Below are 19,681 nucleotides of genomic sequence, written 5' to 3'. Positions count from 1 at the left end.
ATAATGTTTCCTTTGCACAAAGCCTAAGTATTATTCAGAGTATCACCTCTGTGTTTCAGTTATTAAAACCAAGAATATATCAGAATAGATGATGGTCACCATTGGCCTAAAGAATAAGGATTCAAATGGGACAAGTTTACAGTGACAGTTTGGTAGAAAGGGACTGAGTGTGGCCCAGGGAGAGAAGGAGGATTCTGCACACACGGTGGGGACAAGCTCACAGCCGCTTGGCGATATACAGCCGTGTGAACCTGAGCAGAGGGTTTTACCAGCCATATCGATAAACCAGTAGTGGGCTTAATGTCCACATAGTGTAGCCTAGAGGTGAAAAAAAGCTTAACTGGTTCTTTCAAATATACAGAAAGAAGGAAGGAAGGAAGGAAGGAAGAAAGAAAGGAAGGAAGGAAAGAAGGAAAAAGAAAAGAAACAAAGGGAAAGAAAAAAAGAAGAAAGAGAAAGAACAAAAGAAAGAAAAGAAAAAAGGAAAAGAAAAAAAAAATCTCACTTTGGGAGCTAAAGCAATTACTGCATGCTATTGAGTTGAAATGAACTGTCAAAAATGACTAAGCTTTCAGTTATACTCCAAGGCATAAAGGTGAACTGAACAGAATCATGTTCCAAAAGGGAGCGCTCACGTTGCCAGGGATTGAAAGTGGGATACGATCTACAGAGGAATCGGGAATCCTGAAAGTCTGGCTCGAACCAAGGCCACAAACTGTCCTCAAGTCTGGGCTCCGTTTAAGCTTTTACTGAAACTGAAGTATGCTATTTTCCTTTTGTCTGGTTATCTAGGGTTTTGTGAGAGACCAGAGTTCTTTCAGGAGTCAGATTCACGGAAGGGAACACCATGGTGGCCACCAACAGTTGTCACGCGTAGCTGAGGACCCTCGTAGCCCCTTGATGAACACGTCGGTGACCGATTTCCATCTTAAAGATGACAGTGTGAGGTTAATAGTTACACAGTGCCCTCCCGAAAGCATTCAGGAGCAACAAGGAGAGAGAAACCCATTCACACTCTAGTTGAGGCAAAAGTAGGAGACAGCTAAAACCCAAACACAAAATTAGTGGAAAGTTGCCCCAAAGAGTGGGAATGGAACAGGGGTACGTCTGAAAGAATAGCGAGAGAGGCCACTGGAGCTGCAGACTCAGAAACCCGGGTGTGTCCTGCGTGGTGCAAAGTGTGCACGTCTCGCAGGGAGGACGGGAAGTGCACACGCGGACGGCAGGTGGGCAGACAGAGTCGCACAGGTCAGTCACACGTCCAGGAGGCAACCTGTTGAAGCTGAGCATAGACGGACCTTGTATTAGGGAAGGGAAGGGGAGGGGAGGGAGGAGGAGGGAAGAAGGAGAAGGGAGGAGGGGAGTAAGGAAGGGAGGGAGGGAGGGAGGGAGGGCTGACTGGGAAGCAAACATCAGACAGGCACAAAAACTCCGGATCGTGAAGAAAATTGCGGTCAGACCAGAACATCTCCCATCCCGGCACAGACCTCCTGAAAGTAGCCACTCAGAAGAAGGGAGAGAGGAGAGGGACGGCTGTGTGGAGCGGGCTTGTTGGCGGAAGCGAGCAGCATTGCGCTGACCGTGTCTGTCGCCCTCCTGTATTTCTGAGTCTGGCATCATAGCGTCTCGTCTTACACTGGGCTATAGCTACGTTGTTGTGCGGCTGTGGCTCCATCCTTGGTGACCCACGAGACTGGCCTAGGCATCTGGACTGATAGCGGGGCCCCTGTTGTGCCAAACACGTCAGAAGTTCTGCAGAGGATCCTGGAGAATGGTGGGTATTATGTTATACATCCCCTGCTTGGTTCTGTTGTGTTGCCACGGCTGAGAACCACTGTTCTTCATGCCTCAGTCTCTCTGGCTTTATCTGTGCTTTTCCACGCACCATGTTTCCACCCCGGGGCCTTGCTTGTGCCTCTTCAACATAGACGATCGTTCCCGCCCCAGGGTCATTGCATGTGCCACCCCTTGCCCGTATCACACTTTGCCCTAGTATTTTCACGATTAGTTCTTTCTCATTATTCAGATCATCCCACAAAGGCCTGCCCTATGTATTTAAAATATTCTCCCCATCACCCTATTTCTTTTTTTTAATGAAAAAAAAATTTAAGTGTTTATTTTTGAGAGAGAGGCAGAGTGTGAACAGGGAAGGGGCAGAGAGAGATGGAGACACAGAATCTGGGCTGTCAGCACAGAGCCCGACGCGAGGCTCGAACTCATGAACCGTGAGATCATGAGCTGAGCCAAAGTCAGACGCTCAACCGACTGAGCCACCCAGGGGCCCCCTTATTTATTTTCTTAGTAAACTTGCCACTGTAAGAAACCTTCTTGTTCATTGTTTTCACATTCATTGACTGTTTCCTCTCAACTAGAATATAAGCTCTAAGAAGGCAAGGCCTCCTTTGTCCTGTGCACTCTGGTGTCCTCAGCATCTAGAACAGTGTTTGGGACCAACGTCGTGCTCATTGGATCAAAAACAGCAGACGTGGCCTCCGCAGGATCCTGGTGGCCTTTAAGTATAACTGGTTCGTATAAGACAAACCAAGTCAGCATCCCAGAAAAATGGTTTTAGAGACTCAGTGATGAATTCCATTTAACAACCACCATATACAATGGGAAGCATTTCCATACAGCTACCTAAAAAGGCTTTACTTTTCTTAGATAATGACTGAGATGAGAACTGAATTTCTCCTTTATTCTAGCAGACAGACATAAAAACAAATCAACAAAAGCAACTCTTGTATGACAGAGACAACCCTTGATGAATATTATTTAAATAAATCACCAAATGACAGACAACTGCTGTTATCATTCACTCTGTTGTGCTGTTATCATATTTTACCAAATCTAAAATGTCCATTTCTTACATTTTGATAGCTCTTACTTGCGATGCATATTATAATTAGTGTTTTGGTTTAATTTGCAGAGGTACTTCCTTAGTGCTGAAAAACACCCGTGGTCTTAAAATCATCAGTCTTGGCTTTGATGAAGTAATAGTCTATGAGAAAGTTCAGAACTTTTGCATGAGGGTTTCTTGAATCGTTACTATGCCTATGGTTTTCTTTTTTTTAATTTAGAACTACCACCTTAAATTTTCCCATTCTTCTTTTGCCAAATCATGTGATGTCTTTTGGTCCTCATCCTTGACCTCCCCAGAGCACGTGGTAGCACGGAATAGTCCCATCGTTTGTGTATGCCACCACAGAGGACATGGAATTCTGCACCCCCCAAGTTCTGTTTCATGACTGATGGCAGGGAGTTGTTCACATTTGTGTTCATCACCTCTCTTCATTTTTTGAACTTTTACTCTTGCCACCATCGTCCCCTCCTTCTCCCACACCAGGTTCTTTATTGCACTGATTTCACTAAAACTTAAGTTAGATTTCTATGTTGCAAATTATCAAATACCAACTCTATAGTTTTCGATGAAAAAAGGCAATGTGCCAACTGACACAGCCGAAAAAGTACGAGACTGCAGCTGATTTAGGCATGGCGTGATTCGTGGACTTGAAATTACCATGCATTTTTCTCGTCACCCAGCTCCAGCCCTCGTGCTGTCAGGTGGTCATGGCCGCTCACAAGCCAGGCTCATATCGCTGTCAGCTTCAAGTCCAGCAGAAACCAAAGTGTGTCTTGTCAGTCACTGAAGCGAAAGTCGTGGGGCTGGTTGGCTTGGATGGACTCATCCGGAAAGCATCTCTGTGGCCAAGAGAGCGCCTTGCTCTGCTCAGCCCGGGCTGAGTCACATGACCTGCCGCTCAACCTGGGAATGGCACTGATGTGACTTGACCGAACGTATAGACTAAAAGCAAGGTAGGGGTGGCTGCTCAAAAAGAAAACCCAGCGGTCGTTACCAGGGGTAGAGTTAATGGATGTTGAGAAACGAACAAAAAGCATGTATTTCTACGTTTTCTTGGAATGAACGTGTTCATTTTTGCCATTTTCAAGTTTTCAGTTTCTCATTTTTAAATGAGAAAAGTGTTTGTCTCCTTTTTGCGTGTTAGTGAACCAATGGGATTTTTGTCCCTTGCTGGAGAAACCAGCTTTTGTGCTATCGTGGAGATGCCAGATTTTCTTGTTGCTGAAGTTGTATACGATCTGGGGTGCCTGGGTGTCTCAGTCAGTTAAGTATCAGACTCTTGACTTTGGCTCAGGTCGTGATCTCGTGGGTCGCGAGTTCAAGCCCTGCGTCGGGCTCTGTGCTGACAGCGCGGAGCCTGCTTGGGATCCCGTCTCCTTCTTCCTGTCTCTCTGCCCCTCCCCTGCTGCTGCTCTCTCTCTCTCAAAAGAAGTCTTAAAAAACAAATAAACTTAAAAAAATTATGCTGAACCTGATGCTGGATATCAAACAGCTTTTTTTCTTTCATGGTGAACAACCAGACTGGGTCACGCACGGGATGTGCTTAGGCCAACATCCTTCAGTTTTTCCCCTTGCATTGCAGTCTTCCTTCTCCAGTTAAAAATTAGCAAAGGAGCATTTGCTAACTGAGGAACAAATACACACAGTAGTTGAAATAATTTACATTAAGCTATGGATGATTTCCAGTGTGACCAACTGGCCAATGACAATGCCATGAAGCTAAGGAGGAGAACAGAAGAGAAGGGTTGCAGAGAAGCGGGAGGGACGATGAAAATACGCTGACTTTGCAACATGATGACTGAAATGTCCATGCCTATAGTAAGTCTTTAAACACAAAGGATCCAGGGCGCCTGGGTGGCCCAGTTGGTTGAGCGTCCAACTTCGGCTCAGGTCATGATCTCACGGTTCGTGGGTTCGAGCCCCATATCGGGCTCTGTGCCGACCACTCAGAGCCTGGAGCCTGCTTCGGATTCTGTGTCTCCCTCTCTCTCTGCCCCTCCCCTGCTCGCACTCTGTCTCTCTCTCTCTCGCTCTCTCTCTCTCTCTCTCTCTCTCTCTCTCAAGAATAAATAAACATTAAACACAAGGGATCCAAGCCAACTTCACCTCTCCATCTCATCTCTCGGTGTCATTCTCTTCACCACTGTCTTTTCTCCCGGGCCCCAGCAGCATAATCGTGCTGGCACTCCCATGACCTCACAACACAGCATTTCTGTTGTCAAGATCCCTCTAGTGTCCAGCTACACATTTTCAGTGGAAAAAGGGTTTTTGAAATAATAGGATCTTGAAGACTTTTCGGTAGATAGGATGAAGGTAGGAGGTCAGGAGCACAGGGCCCCTCAGCATGACCTGAGCAGGACAACGGGCAGGAGCAAGTCGAGTGCAGCTGCGTGGGATTACCAGCATCTTTAGTTTTCAGACTATAAAGTATCCCCGTGTGTCTGCCAAGACTGTTCGACTATACGTATCGTATCAAGGCAAGTTGTTGACAAATGCTGTGGATTTGGATATCAGAAAGCTAAACGGTAAGGAAAAATAATTTGGTTTGATAAACTGTAAGAAAAAATAATAATTTGGTTTTCTGTCGTGTGGACTGCCTGTGAAGGTTCGTTACTAGCTGAGCTAATGAGTAGGCACAACATCAAGTCAAATCAAGTCTAAATGCTTTTTATCATGTTAGGTATACTATTAAGTAAGCCAAAATACCTTTGCTATAAAGGCTGAATTTGTCATAGTCTGCGATTCACATATTTTATTTCGTTTTGAAAAATTCACTCACGGCATTGACAAAGAGTTGTAATAACATAGCTACCATTCATATGTGTTTTACTATGTCCCAAGAGCCTTTTGTGCATTGCCTCATTTAATTATTTTAAATAATTAAGTAGCTAATATTATCCCCAACATTAATGGCAGAAAACAAACCATTAAAGAAGGGAACTAAGTTACCTAACACAAGCTATTACTTGTGAAAAAGCTGAATTTAAAACTCACTTGATCTGAAAGCCTGGAATTTGGGGCCATTGGTTTACACTATTTCTAGGGAAAGAATAAGTAAGGAAGATTTTTACATTAAAGCTGTGTAGTGTCAATCATAATCAGACTACAGAATATAGGAGATCAGCTAAGCTGTCAAGCCATAGAGGCTATCAGGTATCTGAACCTGATTTTGGAGGGTTTAGGGGGTTCAACGAAAGTCATCGATACTGTAACAGTAACTTTTTGAAGGTTTTGGTTAGTGGTCTCCAAACCCACTCATGAATCAATAGAAAACTTAGGTCAGCGACAGGCACATATGTCCATATGTGTTGACTCTCATATTTTTACAAATTATGTTCACCCGCTATTATGTCAACTTATCGAATGCGTTTGAAACACGCACAAGCATTAGAAATTTCAGCCGGCCAAGGTAATGATGATTTCTGCTGTTGGAGAACGCACTACCACTAGGTCTCTTCCAGAAAGAATTAACTTTTCCTTTATATGTCTCCGTAGCCTGTGCTACCTACCTAAACTGTTAGGCGAACCACACTATTGAGCGTTTAGCGGTCTGCCCTCTAAGCTGGAAAGAAAACTGTATAAGCATAGGAATTGTGGTTCACTTACTAGAATGCATTCATTTAGCAGATATTTACTGAGTACGTAGAGGCTCAGGAAATACAGGGGTCAAGACTCAGTCCCCGCCATCAAACTTAGGATAAAATAAAGGAATAACGGGATATAGGGAGGTAAATGAGCAGTGACACATTGGTCTGCCGTGAATTCTGTGAGGACCACAGAGGTATCCAAGAGGGCACCAGCCTGGCAAAAAGAAGAAGATGAAAGAGAAGAGTTAGATTAGGTGCTAATACAGAATAGCCCCTGCTATAAAAGTAGATCCTTAGCAGAGATGTGTGGTTGTTAGATGCTGATTTTTTTTTTGTTTGTTTGTTTTTAGTTTGAGAAGATTGAGAAAAATCCCTTCTGTGTTTACTGCCCGAGTTCTGAACCAATTGAGATGAGGCAAATGAAGGTCTAAATGTCATTTTTGTTGCAAAGAGAGCTGTCGGAGAACATATTCTAGATGTGCAGCGACCATGGGCTTGCTAACGTTGCATTCCCAGCAAGGACTCACCCATCTCTTCACTCTAGATGATCACGGGTCCCCCCCACCCCTTGCCCCCCGCCCCCAGGAAGGTTACAGTTGAAACTTACAGCCTGAAACTGTACTCCCTGCAGGCATGAAGGTCCCTGACGAGGGAGGGACTGCACCATACAGACCCCCTTTCTTATTGTAACTCATCAGGGAGAAGAATTAAACCACTTACCCTGGGAAGAAATGAGTGCAATTATAGAGAGAATCCAGAAGAACTATTACACTAGGAGAAACGTCCTCACGGAAGGAATAAGTATTCTTTTTTGTAAGTGGCTATTCTCACAAATTTCAATGTCTGACTGCTTTCCATGGCCCTGGGAACAGATCTTAACTTTGCCTCCAAATGCAGATTTCCAATATTTTTTCAATTGTTCTTTTTTTCCCTCCAGTTTATTTTATATCACGTATCTTCCTTTTCATAAATCCTACCATCATTTACTCTCTAGTTCTTGGTCAGAAATTTCTGACCAGAGCAGATTTTAAGAATATTCGTGAAATATAACTTGAGTGTCTTACTCAATCATTACTTTTCAGTAAGAACAAATACACTTACATTTTATAAATGGACGCTACCTTCTCTTTGATGTATTCAGATATGTGAAATACCAGAGGAACATAACAGGAAATAAACTAGGGAGAATATTAATTTTACCAACAAAAGATGCACACAGCTACCTTTAAATAGTAACGTACCTTACTCAAAATAAACTAGAAATGCCAATGACTAGAATTACATTTCTCTGCGGGAACTCTTAAGGACAGATGTCAATGGAGCCAGGACTTCAAAGTTTAGTCTGAAATTATTTTAGTCCAGAATTTTATGCTAAATGAAAGTATTAACCAGTTTGGGAGCAGAATTGATACATTTCCCGACATAAAAGGACTCAGATAGTCTACTTCCCCCAAACCCTTTCCGAATGCTCATTTGAGGGGACATCCCACCAAAGCAAGGGGGTAAATGAGGAGAGGACCTGAGAGCTGATTCAGGGAACTGTTCACGCAGCTTAGGAGCGCGGTGAGGAACACGACCACTGTGCGGGAGGCCAGCTCAGCCCCTTGGACTGGCACAGGACGAGGGAGAGTCTGGCATACAAGGATGCTGAAGAAAAACGCGATCGTATACAACGGGTTTTATTATCAGAAATTCGCCAGAAGTCGGACGATGGGGCAGAAGTAGAGAATAAAAGAAACACAAAGACCATCAAAAAGTGAGGAGATGGAGGAGACTCCTACAAGAAAACCATGGTACAAGCTACTTAAACTAGAAAGGAACATTTTTTTTCCTTCAAGAAGAAAAATGACATTGATTCCAAATAATAGGTTAAAGGAATAAAAAGTGAGAGACAAGTAGGAGATAAGCTGAGGATGGCAAATTTAGCAAAACTTCTTGTACAACAATTAAGGTGGCATTCAGAAACCCCCGACCACAAAAGCTCTCTGGGAAAGGCACAGTGTCCGTACAAGGCAATTGAAATATTTGGAGAAATATTTCAAAAGTGGATCATTCAAACTGATAATAGAAGCTTTGAGGGGCACAGGTGCTTATCCCTGAAAGGAGCACGGTCGGATAGTCGGGTAGCTAGTCGTAAAATGTGAACACGGTGTATTGCATTAATTTTTAAATCAACTTGATCAAATCATAGGAGATGCAGAAGATTAGTTTCTTTTTAAAAATTTTTTTCAATGTCTATTTATTTTTGAGAGAGTGAGAGACAGAGTGCAAGCAGGGGAAGGGGCAGAGAGAGAGAGGGAGGGAGGGAGGGAGGGAGGGAGACACAGAATCCGAAGCAGGTCCCAGGCTCTGAGCTGTCAGCACAGACCCCCACGCGGGACTTGAGCTCAAACCGTGAGATCATGACCTGAGCCGAAGTCGGACGCTCAACCGACTGAACCACCCGGGCGCCCCAGGAGATTAGTTTCAGTGTAGAAGGTGAATATGACCATTGTGAGCATGCACAAAAATAAAGGCAAGGACAGAAGTTTGGAGACAAGACTGGAAGGCACTGTGGGCAAGGGGCTGGGACATTCAGAATGCTAATGCCCTCCATCAGGCAGCACGACCAACGGATACACGGTCATTATGGAACAGGAAGTGAATGTTTAAGTTGATTGTTTGAAATTGCAGAGGTGACCGCAGAAGAAAAGAACTGATGATCAAAGCACATAGGAAAAAGGAGACAAGGGCTCCCGGGTGATAATGTACATGAAGTAATAGACTAGGTCAAAAGTTCATAAACCCAGCTAGAGCCTTATAAGGGTACTTGAAGGTCAGAGGTAGGTAGGAGAAGGAAGATCTAAGCGGTGACCTCTGACCGATGGAAGTGTGGATGGGGCGGGGGGAAGCGGGAGACAGTGAGGTTTCCATTACAAGCCCTTCTGATAGATTTCCCCTTCGCGTGTGCAAGTTCGGCTTTGGTCATTACGCCTCGTGCATTTCCTGTGATTCTGCTATGTGCACGCCACATTTCCGTTTGCTGCCCGACACGAGAGTCACCGCTCGAGTCTGCACCTAACGGAGTTGTGGAACCTGTTCCCTGTCAATTTAGGCAAAGTCCTGTGTCCATGGAATAAGACTTCAAACATACGATGACCCAGTGAAGTGATTACCAGCGGGTAACTTTTGAAATCTCAGGCCATGTTTCTCTCCTGAAATGTGAGTTTCCTTTTTTTTTGTCTTTCTCACCTCTTATTTTTCCAGGATCCCACAGTTTTCTTTCCCATCATCCCTGACAACACTGAATTAGCTCTTTATACTAAAGAGTGACTCCCCAACTCTCCCAAAGTACCATAAGAAGCCACAAAATGCCTACATGCGGTAGTCTAGCGATCAATTTAATTTTTTATTGATACGGCAACTCCAAAAGAGAATACGAATTATCTTTTTCAAATATGCACACATGGATGATCCCTATTTAAAAATAACCAGAGAATTTGGGTGAGAAGCATCCAGGTGATGATGTTAATTACATTCCAGATTTAAATTCATCGAGAGTTTTCATTTGTGTGCAGAATCATCTGCTCACTCCATTTTGCTAGTGCAAAAAGTCTGTGGCCATCTCTCCTGAGGAAGTGTGGCTTCGACTGGAGGGACAGAGAACTGATGTGGTATTTTTTAATGCTTGAAAGTTTATCTCTTACAAAATAATTTAATTTGGTTTCACTGTCATTTGCCCTGAAAGCTAATATCTTTATTACTGTTATACTGACCTCTTCTGGAAAAGTCTTAGAATGTCATGCTGATCATATGTTAGCTCTTTTTTTTTTTTTTTTTAATTACTGTGCACTGCGGAATTGGTATCGTAAAAAACACTGAAGTTTGGTGTCACTGTTCAGAGGCCAGTTGACTGAGGGCTCACTTTATGCAGGTGCTGAGCAAGGAGTTCATGGTCTAGTAGGGAGAACACGTATATAAGCCAATGATGGCAACGTGAATACAAAGAACTCTAAGTTTATAAACACATCTAGAAAGCTGATAGTGACGTGAACAGACTTTTAAAGGTTAGACAGTCATTCGTTTTCCCGCAGAAAAGGACGGGAGGTGACTCTAGTCAGAGGCTTGGCCAGGTACCCGAGGGCAGGGCAGGAGAGACAGACGCGCGGTCCAATCGTGAAGGTGTGTGTGCCCCGTGGAGTACAGGATACTGCACCCTCAAGGCTCCCTGAAGGGCTTTAGGCTGGGGAGTGCTGTGGAGAGAATGACCTGTTCTTGGCGTCTCTCTGGCAGTTCCAGGAGAGTAAAGTGGAACGTGGCAGGACCTGGAAGCAGGCAGCAGCACCCGGCGAGTCCTGATGTGACCCCCCGCCCCCCATCAGCCGGGGATCTGGAGACGAGAGAGCAGGCAGAGCAGGCGATCCTGGGGCTTAGTGACCGACCGGCGGGCTGGTTGGTGAGGGATGTTCCTTTATGGGTCGTCCATGACTTTGGGGAGGATAGAGTCATACACTGAGAAAGGACGGATGGACGAAAGAACGGGTTTGGGGAGATGGGTTTCGTTGCGGAGGCAAGCGTGTCTACAGTCAGTGTCCAAAGTCACAGGAAGTGTCAAAAATGGGACCGGTGGGTAGTGATCAACTCCGGCTGGGCCCTGAACACGATCTAGTATATTTCACGAGTGAATTGACTTCCCTGCTCCTCACAACTGCCCTATTCTTTTCACAATTTGAATGATCCCATACCCCCGCACCCTGTGTCTTGTCACAACTCACTTCATACCAAAACCAAAAATGAGTAGTCCAAAATGAACCATATCTCCACCAGAAATTCCTACTTTTCACTAGATCTAAAAGTGGTCTCCCCAACCCAGTATCTTAAGCTACACGGCCAGCAGCAGGACTGTCTGCCCCCAGGCAGAAGCAAGGTAGGAGGGCAGGATTGCTAACTGACAACAGGAGGAAGGATGCGGGTAAAGCCCAGAAGGATCCTAGAGTTATGGAAGACCCTCTTAAGAATCCCAGAGAGATTCTAGAGTTATGGAAGACCCTCTTAAGAATCCCAAGAGATCCTAGATTTATGGAAGACCCTCTTAAGAATCCCAGAGAGGGGCGCCTGGGTGGCTCAGTCGGTTGAGCGGCCGACCTCGGCTCAGGTCATGATCTCGTGGTCCGTGAGTTCGAGCCCCGCGTCGGGCTCTGTGCTGACAGCTCGGAGCCTGGAGCCTGCTTCTTGTTCTGTGTCTCCCTCTCTCTGCCCGTCCCCTGCTCATGCTTTGCCTCTCTCTCTCTCTCTCTCAAAAATAAATAAACATTTAAAAAAATTTAAAAAAAAAAAGAATCCCAGAGAGATCCTAGAGTTATGTAAGACCCTCTTAACACGAGAGCCTAAGGACTTTCTTTTTTTTTTTTTTTTTTAATTGAAGTGTAATGGACACACAATGCTACGCTACTTTTCGGTGTGTAGTGATTCAACAATTCTGGACGTTACACGGTGCCCGCCAAGATGAGCGTAGTCACCGTCTGGCACTGACATTATTGCAATATTACTGACTACATTCCCTATGCTGAACTTTCCATCTCCATGATTTATGTAGGACTGGCACTTTGTACTTCTTAATCCCCTGCACCCACCCCCCACCCTCTCCCCTCTGGCGACCACCGGTTTGTTCTCTCTGTAGGTAAGATTCCATCTCTGTGCCGGGCTACGGCCAAGCCAGCTCCGTAAGCCTGAGCTCCGTAACCTAACGTCCGGTGGAATGTTAGACCTGGTTTCCTTTAAGGTCTCTTACAGCTTTCAAGTGTTAGGATTCCACTGAAAACATAGGAGATGTGTATTTGTGAGTTACAGAGTGAAGCCAGACCTGCATTAAAGACTTCGAAGGTGTTTTAATAATTTCAACTATTCTATAAAATGAAAGGTTTTTTTCCTCTAAGCCTTCCTACTGAAGGACCGAAAAGAGACGTTGGTAGTACTAAATGAATTTTTAGATGTGAATGCAGATCGAGTCCACAGCTTGGCTAACATTTGTACAAAGCAGTCCCCAAAACATTGAAAAGTTCATCGTTATAAAACCAATTTACTGATTGATGAAAAGGCCCCTCGATGCGTAACCTTTCGCCGTGTGACATTCCAACCAGAATACTGAGTTAGGAGTTGCCAATTTTGACTTTTTAGACACATACTGGTACAAAAATACATCTTACGTCATCATTGTTCAGTGTTCTATGTTTTTATTAAGAATTGATAGTTGTGCTATAATTTTATGTCCAACTAAATTGCCGTGATAGGGAAAACAGTAATGGGCAGAGAGTTCATGAAAGATTTTTTAAAGTCTTATAAATAAGTGTGTGATTAGTTGAAGCTGTATCAGCTCTTAATTTAAGGCCTGCAGCTGTTGGTATAAGAAGCATCAAGTGTCAAAAGACGTTAGGGTTATGAATAAATAGAATAAGAGAAGAGGTCTCCTGAGAAGAAAAGAAAATAAATATTAAGCATATGGATTATAATTACACCACTTCTCCTTTTCAAGTTTTAGTGCTAAAATCCAAATTTCAAACAGTTTACTCCACGTTAATTCAGGCAGCTCACCAGGCTATACAAAAATAGGACAAAATAAAAGATTATTAAAAAGCTCGATATTTATTTTCTTTACCTCTTATAAAAGTTTAATGATCTAACTTTTTCAATAAAGCTAAAACATCAAGATTGCATTGTTACATTCGCATACATTGTTAAACATAATATAAGTTTAGTTTATTAGTAAAGAACGGTCATAATTTTAACATATAGAATGTACTTGCCTTCTCTTTATTAGGATGGTAATTCCTCAAGGTTTTCTTCTCAAACATTAAAATTTTTCACTTAAAAAGAGACTTAAAGAAATGGATCTTTAAGGAGTGACTATTATAATATGCATTTCATTTGAATGAGGATAGTTTACACTTAATACTAATAAAGTCCTAAGTTCTAAATGCTGCCTGTTAATTTGAAATGATTTCTATGAGATTTTGTCAACATTAGCTTCTCCTGGAAACCAGTCTGCTTTTCTGCTATTCATTTAAGGTAAAGTTTATTTTAGAAAGTTGTTATTACATAAGGCCATCGTGATTCAAGATTTAAATGTTGGTTTTATAAGAATTTTCTTTTCTTTTTTTTGGCCCACTTAGAGCTGTGTCCCAGAATTGGTGCCCAAACAATTTTAAGTGTGGTATGAGCTGTTTATGTCACTGAGTAAAATTAGACACGCCTGTTGCTAATACGAGGGAATGAAACATGACCCAAGGCCAAAACACGTGAGAGCCTTCCCGGCACAGTGGGTGAAACCTCAACCCTTCACTCATTCTGCAGGGAAGGGGAAAGTTCGAAACATTGAGTCCCTGCCTAACTCTGGAGCTGGTACTGCCCCCCCGCGCTTTCTGCGACGTGTAAGGTAAGGCCCAAGTTTTACCTTGGATTTTTGTATCCTTGAACTTGGATTTTTTAAAACCTCGCTACAATGTACAACTTAAAAACCCAGTAGGTACAAGATTTCTCCACTTGTTTTTCTTCATAGGTGACATAATAGTTAATAAGTCCCTTTTAAAGTGTTGAATAGCTTTCTCTGGAAATGATGATATGTAAGTATCAATAACATTTAGTATCATTTCTCATTTCAACTCTTAAGTTGCTCTGACTGCTAACACGCTACATATTTTTCACACGATTTGTGTTTCTAATGTTTTTAATCTGTAGAACTCCATGGTAGCATTTCTGTATTTATCGGACATTAAGTTGTATACTGTAGTTAATCTAGATAAAATATAATCTTTAAGATTGCCTGATTCTAATTCTACCCTTCAGCTTTTGTGGTAGAACTACGTTTGCTTTACCTTTTGTCCATAGCGCTGTTACAGACGTTAAAAAATAGAGTAAAGTTAATGAGAGCAAAATTTCAAGTCGTGAGATAAATCTGGGAAATAAGCAAAACAAGAGAAGAATACCAACTTCGGCTTCCCAAATATTCTTGGCGCAAAAACAGGAAAGAATAGTTCTCTCCTAAAACCTGGAAAACAACGTGTTGTTCAAAACACTTGTCAAAAAGTAAATATAAAGTAAAAGGTAACCATGTGCCAACACTCAGGCCTCCTAAACTTGTCAGCTCTTTCTCTGTTTCCCGAGTTGACACAGGACAGATTGGAAAGCAAGTTGAAAGGAAGGCGTAGAGAAAGAGGAGGGAAAATAGGACTCAGCTGGCAGAAAGACTGGCCAGCAGGATGGAGTAACTCACTAGCACGAAACGTCCTGTGTTTACTTTTCACTTATTTTCTTGGAAACATTTTGCTGAAATAGGTGCAAAGAGGCACACTCAGAGTTTCAAGACGAATGGTTCAAGTTGGTGTTAGTTTTATAGGTTCTAGAACTTAGACCTGAGATTTTCTTTCAAAGCCAAATGAAAAGTAAAATACTTCTGCATATGTAAATGTCCCATTCCTAAGACTGAAAAATCCAGGTTTCCAAAAGAGGCTGTAAGCTCGCGCTGGCAGGTGCCAAGGGCAGGCCACCCCAAAATGTAAAGGCCGGTTAAGAAACAGCCAGCAGAACACCCTGAGCCCCACCTCCCACACCTGTCTCCAGCCTCCCCTGTGAAAGGCTCCTTCCCTGTAGCAGGAGATAAAGAGACATCCTCATCACCTGAGGTGGAGAAGTTAGAGCCAAGAAGCCTATACAAGCAACCCTTGTTACTTTTTACTGATTTACGCCCCCAGCCAAAACTCCGCTTAGAATTCCTCACGAACGGGGGGTGGCTCAGTCTGTTAAGGCGTCCGACTTTGGCTCAGGTCATGGTCTTGTGGCCCTTGAGTTCGAGCCCCGCACTGGGCTCTGTGCTGACAGCCTGGAGCCTGCTTGGGATCCTGTGTCTCCCCCTTTCTCGTGCTCTCCTCCACTCATGCTCTCTCTCTCCCTCTGTCTCAAAAATAAATAAATGTAAAAAAAAAAAAATTCTTTACAAATGGGAGCTCCCAAAGCCAAGTTTTCTTTGTCAACTCCTCACCGACTTATGGCCGCTTTCTTCAAAAGGTATAAAAGCCACCCACCCCCGTCTTGTCCTCAAGCCTCAACCTTGTTACTGGGCCTCCACGTGCATGTGGTGAGCCTTTGGCTTGGTTTTGTTTGATTTGTTTTTCCCCCCTTTATTCTTACACCACCTGGAAGACCTTCAAGGGTGGAAGGAAAAATATTTCCTCCCCTACCCAGTTAAAATGCTGAAAATAAAATGGTTCCATGTTGTCCTTCAAAATACTCACCTTCTAGTCATATTGCTATCGAGTATGAAAATCCAGTAATAACTGTAAATGATGAACGGCCCTACTGTTGAACTTGGTGTATTTTGTAGGACCTCTGGTTCCCCCTTTGCTCCCCCTTTTACTTGGCTTCTCGTAGACCCTTGTTTCTTCTCAAGTGAGCCCAGCCCGCCTGCTAAGCAACCCCCCCCCCCCCGACAGGGGTTCCTAGTGGGAGGGGGAAAAACTCCAGTCAGAGCAGGATTCTGCTACTTTCCTACTCCTCAGAACCTGCCTCGACCCCTCCAGCCTTCCCTCCTCCTCTTCTTCTCAGCCTCAACAGCATCTGCCTAGCTCTGTGTGCTTCCGGACCCACTACGAGGCCAGATGTTTCCATGACGGCCCCACGAGTGTTGTTGAATTCCTCGCCCACGGGACTTGCCATTTTCAGGGCACAACCTCACTCAATTTTATATGTGATTTTGCCCTAGAGAAACGTATGAAAACTGACAACAGCAGTATCTGCAGAAGTCTCAAGACTTCTCTCAGGACCCCTCGAAATATTGAAGAGTGCTGGGCGTGGGTCTGACTGGTGCGCAGCCTTCCGCCGATGAAAACCGATCTGGGGTTGCAGGAGGGTTCGCTTGCCCCCAAAGGGGTCCACGCTTCCTCCGGAAGCAGTGGGGCGCCATTTAAGCATTTGCCACAGAAAAGCCACAGAGACCGGATTATTCCTTGGGATGCTCCCTCTGGTTGCCGTGCAGGATGGGTTGGGGGCAAAGGGGAGGGAGGGGAGAGGAGTTCTAGAAAGTCCAAGGCCGAGGACTGGGGAACGAAGGGAGAGCCAGCAGGAAGAGGTCATTGCTGTTGAGATGGATGCCGTGAAAGCTTGCCTCACCTTTGTGACTATTTCAGTTCTCTTCTGAACGTTCTCAGTTAGTCTTATGTGTAGAACACCCCTGAAAAGCACACTACGCATGAAGAGGCAATCATTACAAGTTCAGGCTGTGAAGTCAGGGGGCCACTCTCCCGCCGTGGGGCCTTGTTCGTGCGACTTGCTTAATTACCCTCAGCTTCAGTTTCCTCATTTGTAAAAATGGGAATAAAATCGCAGTATCTACCTCCTGAGGTTATAATGAGTGCCAAATGCAGTTGAGACAAAACATTTAGACAGTGTCTGACTTCCTGGTGAAGAGTAGTCGTACTCCTCCCCCCTCCCGACCCCACCCCTCCTTGCCTTCACAGTCACTGTCAATAATGAGGAAACACATAACCTCTTAGTCTCAGTGACCAGGAGGTCAGGGAGGAGCCTCAGAATGGTGAGTGATCAGGATTTCTAACCTGCTTCTCCTGGATCCCCTAGGAAGGCACCGTGAGCCCCATATAGAAGGTGCTAGACTAAGGAATGCTCTCCACACGCAGTCTGGGCTGCTGAGGAGGAAATGCACATTCCAGAACACGAACAGAAAACCCTCTCTGGTATTCTCACTAACTTACTGGAAATCCCTATTGCCTTCAGGAAAAACAAAAACAAAAAACAAAACTCAGCTGACTGGGTTTCCTATGAACATTTTCCCTTCGTAAAACATTTTAGGTCTTAATGAAAATTTTATATGAAACATTCTAGAATGTTAATCTTGGTGAAACATAGAGGTATGCTGTCCCCCTACCGGAATGCATTTGAATGTGTATTCTGTGCAACAGTTGAAAATCGCTTTAAATCCTCACATTTCAATCCTGAGGAAAAGGTGTCTATAAAGATAGAAGTGAATCGTGACCTTGAAGTTCCTGAAACTTCTTAACGAACTGTCAAAGCAATCACAAAATTGCATATACACTACATTTGATAAGAACCTTAATTATGCCTACCTCAAGAATTTCTTTTTGCCCTAAATCTTTCACATGGAGACTTGTAACTAAAAAGAAGCTCAGCTTGGTTGATACATTTAAATAACTTTTCTTTTCTTAAAGTTGGTCCTTAACTTTGTGTGGGTATTTCTCAGAGTTAGCATTTAGTTCAATGCTATTTTTAGGGACTCGGCAAATTGAGGTTTTGAGGGGAAGGGGTTATATAGTTGCTTTGCCTGAAAATTTCAGTTCGGTTAGAAAACTCCAAGGACTTAATGACATAGGTGACAGGCTTCTTTATTCCCTGGTTAAATGCAGTCTCCCTGTGTCACTCGAGGAACATTCTAAACTCTGTCTTCCTTTGTAAATAATGTCAAACGTCAGGGTCATGTCTATACAGGATGAATGGTACTAGGGCGGGCTCAGGTCCCCCTCACCGGGCTGGTACACGAACTGGCCACTGAACCGCCAGTGACGGTCAGGACAGTTCTCTAGGCACCCGTGTGTCACTAGACACATCTTTGCGTCTGGCTTCTCCTGCCCCGACCAGCTGTTCTCATTGCCTGACATTCATGCCTCTTAGAGAACATTCCCTTCATGAATCATTTGTACGAGCGTCCTCACCTCAGGTTCCGGAGAATCCGACCTGAGATAGACAAGGTGGAGCCGTGTGCTACTGAGAAATCCATCGATGTGTCTGACTGATGGCTTGTTAAAATCCCGATGTTTCCAACAGCCGTTGTTTAGACCAGTGTCCCCAGGAACCACCCTGAGCTGGAGATTTGCCTGCCGGTTTATTGGAGGGAAAACACCTGCACGCGACCGAAAGCAGCCCAGTTGGGCAGGAGGGTTGAATAGCGATGTAGACGCATCAGAGCCGGGATGGCCCTCCGAGTTGTCCTCAGATTGAGGGAGGGGCCTGGGCTTTTGCCCCCTGCTGTGATCAAACAGTGGACGTGGGACATACGGTAGGTGGGGCGGCTCCGTGCCATCGAAGCCATTCTCATCCTCAGGTGTCACTCGTGGCAGCTGGACAGCGAGGCCCAGGTTCTGAAGACTGACCAGGGTAATACGCCACTGCTGTTCACCCCTCGCGTCGTGCGGATTACTCCACGTGCCTAATTTGGGGATCGCCCCCTGCCCCCCACAAGGTTCTAATCAGTCTCTTTCCCTGAGGAAACCACTGAAGGAACATCAGTGGGATGAACTACAGGCCCTGTGGCTGCCGTCAGTCTCCAGAAGGCAACCGACGCTCATCGTGTCTCCCTCCCACCCACCACCCCCGGCCACCCATTCATTCCCACCTAATACCTTTGCTGGTCTAGGTGGCCAACCTGGGTGATGACCGTGACGTTCACCTCTGAGGGGTCTGAGCTGTTGGTCCCCGTGCCCTTATGTATCAGCCTTTGTGTGAACACGTGTCCATTTGCCATCGCACGGTCAGAGGATACCGAGAAGTGCCCTTCCAGGCCTTCTGGGCGACAGACATCCTTCCCAGCCAGGAATGGCGCATCCTTTCCTTCTACCTGCTGTCTCGGTGCGAGGGCTCAACTGAATGGGTGGTGGCATGCACGTTAATGGGACTCACGCTGCACTCCCTGGTGGAAGTGTCTCCCACCGCGGAACAGACTTCTAGATCCACAGGGCCCATAGTCGTGGGGATGGGAGGCCCGGATTTCCCATCCAGGTCATTAAAAGCGATGGTAAGAATGACCACTCCTACCCTCACCCTTGCTTCCCAGGCCATGCGTTCTACCCATTGAGGACGGGATATGGTGCCACGTGGTGGTTCAGATGGCCGGTACGGACTGCATCCTGAGGCATCACCCACCCTCACAAGGAATCTCCACACTGGGGCCTCAACAGCAACTTCAAAAGGCTGTCCCATCCCGTTCTCAAGCCGGCAGCTCTGGGACATGCCATGGGTGTTGAGAACAGTAGGCCGATGGTCGAGTGCCACGGTGCCCTTTGTTATGAAGTGGATACTGTGATTCACTGCAGTGTCGCAGGGAGTCCCACACCAGTGGATCCAACATCTGTAGGTCCTCAGAGAGTCATGGTGGCCAAGGCCATGCAGGCGAAAGAGAAAAGCCCATACCCATCCCGTGTGTTCCAGTCAGAAGTGACGCAGTCGTCTTGCCATT

General features: G+C 44.9%; 1 protein-coding gene across 6 annotated transcripts in view; it reads left to right on the top strand.

The window, feature by feature from the left end:
- The window catches only part of SGCG (sarcoglycan gamma), a 226,100-nt gene that overhangs the window by 108,346 nt on the left and 98,073 nt on the right, over window positions 1–19,681 (top strand). The window contains exon 1 of one of the 6 annotated variants that reach the window (XM_060637547.3): window positions 13,771–13,858. The exons of the other annotated variants lie outside the window; for them this stretch is intronic. The gene's annotated coding sequence lies outside the window, so the exon portion shown is untranslated. Of the gene's footprint in view, window positions 1–13,770; window positions 13,859–19,681 lie in introns of those variants that run through there. 6 annotated transcript variants of the gene reach the window in all.

Source organism: Panthera onca, chromosome A1 (genome assembly GCF_046562875.1).
Source record: "Panthera onca isolate mPanOnc1 chromosome A1, mPanOnc1 haplotype 2, whole genome shotgun sequence".
Lineage (NCBI taxonomy): Eukaryota > Metazoa > Chordata > Mammalia > Carnivora > Felidae > Panthera > Panthera onca.
The sequence above is the reverse complement of the archived record's forward strand: the minus strand, read 5'-3'. Positions and strand labels throughout refer to the sequence as shown.